Genomic DNA, 6164 nt, shown 5'->3' with positions numbered 1-6164 from the left:
TTGAACTCAGGACCTTTGGAAAAGCAGTCGGTGCTCTTAACCACTGAGCCATCTCTCCAGCCCCCACGAAGATATTAAATGTTGAATTGGCTAGGAGTGGTGATGTTCCTCTTTAATCATAGCCCAGACAGGCAGATTTCTGTGAGTTCTAGGCCAGCTAGGGATGGATACACACACTCCCCACACAGGCCTAACGTACTGCTCCAGTCCCAGTTCAATACACGATTGAGGGAAGCCAGGCCAGGCAATGGCAAAGCCTGGTCAAGCCAAATGGTAACTGCATTGTTGGCTGAGCACAGGGCCTGAGCTTGCATCCCAGCACTGTACAAAAGGTCGGTATGGCCATGTGCTATGACATCAGGACCCTTTCTGGGAAGAGACAGGATGACTCCGGGGACCCCACCTCAAGAGAATAGGTGGGTAGTGATCAAGCGGGTCACCCAATGTCCTCAACTGGCCTCCATGTGTGCATGCATAGAGCACAGAACTGCACACACACTCCCTCCACCCTGCACCATGACAGTGACCTCTAACCTCAAGGGAAACAAATTTTATTAAGTGCCTTTAATTAAAAAGCTACACTCAGAAGCCTTGTGAGATGGCTTAGCCAGCAAAGATGCTGACAACCTTAGTTGGACTCTTGGAACCCAAATTGTGAAAATAGGAATGAACTCCCACAGTAATCTTCTGACCTCCCCAGCTGTGACACATGCACGCACACACACACACACAAATACAAAACAACAACAACAACCACCTACGTTCACATCCCAGTACCAAGCTCAGCCTGGGCTGTCTTGTAAGGCCCTGCCTCAAACTAACAAAAGGAGTTACATCTACATCCAGAGTACTATTGCAAACAACACCAGCACACACAGCCCAGCCTCAAGCCTGCTATCTGTGTTACCATATCCTAACTGTGCAGTAAAATGAATGATTCTTCCAAGGTCTGTCCCTCTGGTCCTTCTATAGTATGTACCCTAGGACTTTTTAAAGGCGAATGCATCAAAAAATATTTTTTCTCCAGCCTGGTCTACAGAGTGAGTTCCAGGACAGCCAGGCCTACACAGAGAAACCCTGTCTCGAAAAGCATACATACATATATAAGTACACATAATTATATAGTATATAATATGCAGATTCCTGTACAGCTGTGAGATGACGCAGACTTCTCATACCCTTTCTCCTCAGCCAGCGTGTCTGTGAAACTGCAGCAGGGCCAATGTGTGTGTAATATATACATACATACACACATACTCATATACTTTTTTTTTTTTTTACAGTGGCGACAGGCAGCAAGCCTCCACTAGTGACATATAACCACCTGCAGAAGCTTCTGAGAGCTAGACCCTTCTTTAAGGATTGGTCTACATTTTAATGCCACAACCCAAATTCCAGAGGAACGTACACCCACGTGCACACTGCTTGTCACTTTTCCAGCAGGTCACTTCCAACCCTCTCAGCTACTGTGGCTTGAACATCCTATGAAGACGTGCACACTACTTTTCCTCCAAAGCCCAAGAGGTCAGAGAGACAGGTTATCAAGAACCAAGGCCTCCTAAAACCCAGGGTGGACAAGGACTTCCAGAACACCAGTGCTGTAACATGGTCCCACGAGGGCTATGAGCCCTGCTGTGCTGCACTGCCCTCTTCACAGCTTCTTCTGAGATCAGGGAATTGCAGCCCCTGTGCTCACTACAGCAACCGTGTATGAGGACCACAAGCTTGACGCCAATTTCCTTCCCTGCCTTCAGGTTGGGCCAAGTGTTGAGGGACGGGGTGTGTGGGGGTGGGGCTGTGGGGCTGTGGAATATTCGCCAAGGTCCCTGTCCTCAGCGAGCGGGTAGACCACCTGTGGCCACAAGTTCACTATGTGGAAAGGGAAGGTATCAAGATTGGCTAGTGAAATCAAAAGTATTATCTCAGGCTGGAGAGATGGCTCAGCAGTTAAGAGCACTCACTGCTCTTCTGAAGGTCCCAAGTTCAAATCCCAGCAACCACATGGTGGCTCACAACCATCTGTAATGAGATCTGACGCCTTCTTCTGGAGTGTCTGAAGACAGCTACAGTGTACTTACATATAAAAATAGATAAATCTTAAAAAAAAAAAAAAGTACTATCTCTGAAAGTGGCTGCCGGGTAGCCTCTGTAGGACAGAGGGCCAGTGACAGACTCTGTCCTTACAGAATAAGGCTGGCATCAGTGGGAGGAAACTAACTAAATTGACTAACTGGCTGCACAAAATCACTCTGGGTTCTTGCCACATGATAGTGAGCTTCACCCCAGGCTGGACCAGTACACACGGCTATTAGGCGTTTTACCTCTGCTGCCTATACAGGATACACACCCAGAGGAGCTAGTATTTATGGGCACAGCTCAGTTAAGGAGTTTGTGGGGTCTAATGACATCAGAAAGAGCCCAAGGGATGGCAGGGGATTGGGATGCACAGGATGACAGACAGCACAGAGAGAGAGAATGGTGACGAGCTGAGAGTCTGTAATTGCTGCCTCTCTCCTGAATGCCTCTGGGATTATAGACATGTGCCACCAGGCCCGGCTGGGAAGGAACAGAAATGTCAGCCCTTGGAAGGCTAGGGAAGAATGTGAGTTCCGGGACAGCCTGAGCTACAGTAGGGACCATCTCAAATACAAATGCATTACACACCCTGGCCCTGCTGCAGTTTCACAGACACGCTGGCTGAGGAGAAAGGGTATGAGAAGTCTGCGTCATCTCACAGCTGTACAGGAATCTGCAGTGACCTCACTGAAACTTCAAGAAAAAAAAATCTTAGTGGCAGATTCCAACCCAAAATATCTCCAGTGAGTAGCTGGAGTGACGGGGGTCAGGGAGGGTTTATCCTCTTTCCACAGGATCGGTGAAGTCTACTGAAGAATGTAAGGTTGGTTTATTTGTTTCCAAGACAGGGCTTTCTCTGTGTGGCCCTGGCTGTTCTGCAACTCACTTTGTAGACCAGGTTGGCCTCAAACTCAAGAGAGAAATTTGCCTGCCTCTGCTCCCCAAGTACTGAGATTAAAGGCACGTGCCATCACCAACTGACTAGAAGAAAAGAAATATTTAACAGGGGTAAAGGCTTTTGACAGAACTCGAGGTATATAAACACTGTACCCCAAACTATTAGCTTAGTCTAAGAAAACCCTTAACATTTAAAACATCTGGATAAGGAGAGGACTAACGTCACTTCCTTGAGGGGTGTGTCAGGAGGCAGACGCTCAGAGACACAGTCTCGGGTCCCATGCTTGCCCTCCTTCCCTGGATTCCACCTGAAGCCACTTCTAAAGAAAAGCACCACTCTATACTCCAGGCCCCCCCCAGAACAGCACCGAGCCTAAGCTGTGATACACTTGTTACTCTTCTCTCCAGAAGTTGCTCCACCTCTGCAGCCTGTCCACCTCCGTCTCTCCTGTGACCTACTCCTGGGAGCTCAGGCACAGGGTCTGGTCAGCACACTGTCAGCCAATGCAGTCAGGAGCAGTGTGAGTGACTTGGGAGCCCACCATATGAACTTGAACTTGCAGATGACATGGAGAATGCTGAGGGAAAGGCCAACTCTGATCACAGGGTAACTGTCAGAAAGGTTCTTAGAAGTTTCGAGTCCTGATACGCTGACTGACTCCAGAAACAGAGGTATCCTGTCTCACATGCAGCACTCTTAAAGTGAGTCACAAGGTGGATGGAGACTGTATGAAACTAGCCTAAAAGACCCTCCTTAAACTAGCTGCCAGCCAGAGGCCTCAGACCACTTAGTGTCTTGGGGAAAACCTGCCTCACTCCTTTCTGTGGTAGAAATATTCTGTCTGTGGCATTGGCAATTATGTAATTAAAGAGTTTTTTTTCTTTTGACAGGGAGAGGGATAGTGTGCAGTTAACACCTGAAGGCTACCTGTGGTGACAAGTCCACAGGGGATTCCAGGCCAGGCAGCAGGGGCACCAGGTGCAAAGGGCATAAAGCCAAAGCCAAAGCCAACCCCAAAGTCCTGTACAGCTTGGTGATAGCTAGGCAGGAGGAGCAATGACGCTCCCATTCAGTGCAAGGGAGGCAGGGACTTGCCATAGAGGCATAGTATGTGGTGCTGGCCCAGAGGACCTGTGAAGCTAAGGCCTCTACCGAGGAGGCTCTGTGTGTGTGTGTGTGTGTGTGTGTGTGTGTGTGTGTGAGAGAGAGAGAGAGAGAGAGAGAGAGAGAGAGAGAGAGAGAGAGAGAGAGAGAGNGAGAGAGAGAGAGAGAGAGAGAGAGAGAGAGAGAGAGAGAGAGAGAGAGAGAGAGAGGAGACACTGGAATGTCTGAACAGCGACACAGCACATTAGCGATGAACAGGAGAGCAAAGGCTTGCACCAGCTGCGACGGACTAAAGCCCAGAGCTGAGAAGGGCTTCCCAGGAGTGAAGGCTGGAAGTTGTGGATATTCATTCTGTTTTGATATGGACGCAGAAACAGGGTCTGATACCCTGAGCTGGCATCATTCAAACCCGTGACAACCCTCCTGCCTCAGCCTCCCCAGTGTAAGACGACAAGCATGAGCCACCAGCACAGCTCTGGGACATCAGTGTCAGAAAGAAAGCTGGAAGAGAGGTACCAACCGGCACTGAGGATATATGAAGAGATGATGACTTTAAGTTAGTGTGGCCAAGGCTAGGCAGAAACACCACAGTGCCCACTGAGTTCTAAATCCCTGGGCTCTCCTCAATGCAGGACAAAGATCAAGGGGACAAAGCACTCTCCAAATAAAAGAGTTGAAGTCATACTTTAAAAAGAATACAATAGCTGGATGGTGGTAGCACACACCTTTAATCCCAGCACTTGGGAGGCAGAAGCAAGCAGATCCCTGAATTGAGGCCAGCCTGGTCTAAAAAGTAAGATCCAGGACAGCCAGGGCTACACAGAGAAACTTTATCTTGAAAATATCTTATGGACATGAGACTTCTAGTATATTTTTATGAAATGTGATGTTTTCACAGGTTAAAGGCTTGGTACTTGAGTGATTTTTAGGACCACAGACTTTTTCCAGAGAAACTTGTATGAACTGGAAAAGACCCAGGCTCACAGGGAAACATTAGCTAAAAGCTGTTTAATAGCACAGCTTCCACACTAAACCAACCCTTTCTGAGATCATAACTATTAAGTGAAGAAAAAGCCCCAGAATCTTCCATCGCACTGTGCCAGACATACTTAGCAACAACCTTTGTTTCCAGGAAACCAGTCCAGAGCCCTGTCTTGGTGCAGTACTCCCAGGCAGGCCTCTTCAGAAGCAGCCATCAAACTTTCCCTTCTGGGTAGACACAAGTGTCCTCACCTATTGACAGTGAAGCAGCAGATGTCAATCTACGGACCAAATGCCTGTACGAACTAGCATTTCATGACCTATTAGGGTGGCTCCCACAGACACCTTGGCCAATTGGGATACAGGCCATTTGTAAGTGCAGGAAGGGGGCAATGAACACTGAAGTGACAAATCAAATCGTCACAGGTTGCTTGCTAGTCCTTGTCCCAAAGCCAGTGAGGCTGACATGGAGCCATCCGACACTGGACATCTACTGCCCAGACACTTATGCAGTCAGTCCTCACTGCACTCTGACACAGGCTGCTCTCCAACACTGATGGGTAGAAGTGCCTGTGTAGGTTCATGGCCTCTCACAATGAGCTTTGTCTGAAAACTGAACTGAAGTTAGAAACTGCGGAGGGCAGTGAAGCTGCAGCTAAAAGCTGCTTCTTGTGCAACATGCTCCCCAGGAATGCGAATGACACCGAGTTCATGCATGTCTGCGATGAGTCACCTGGGTTCCACGGCCCTCACGGCAGGCAGCATTACTCATGAGAACCCTGCAAAGCAATTAACACTGTACCAGGCTGCTACAAAAGACCATGCAGTCCAGAAATAGGTGACTCTGTAGATCAGAGGCAAACACCCAATGAGCTCTTACCTGGGAATCCATAAAGCACAGAAGTCATGAAGACTCCCTAGCTGCCTGTCGCTGCTCGCCACATCTCATGACTCTAAACTAATGATAATTCTGGGGGCTCACACTTACTCTGAGCCCCAAAATCACTCTGTTCTACTGAATCCCTCAGCATCAGACTGACTTTAAAAGGAAGGAAGGAAGGAAGGAAGGAAGGAAGGGAGGGAGGGAGGGAGGGAGGGAGGGAAG

General features: G+C 48.6%; 1 protein-coding gene across 1 annotated transcript in view; it reads right to left on the bottom strand.

The window, feature by feature from the left end:
* Positions 1–6164, bottom strand: part of Ptpn1 (protein tyrosine phosphatase non-receptor type 1) — a 47523-nt gene that overhangs the window by 22624 nt on the left and 18735 nt on the right. The window lies entirely within an intron of this gene.

The sequence above is a fragment of the Mus caroli genome, chromosome 2 (assembly GCF_900094665.2).
Source record: "Mus caroli chromosome 2, CAROLI_EIJ_v1.1, whole genome shotgun sequence".
In the NCBI taxonomy this organism is placed as follows: Eukaryota; Metazoa; Chordata; class Mammalia; order Rodentia; family Muridae; genus Mus; species Mus caroli.
Note: the sequence above shows the minus strand (reverse complement) of the source record. Positions and strands in the feature narration are given on the sequence as shown.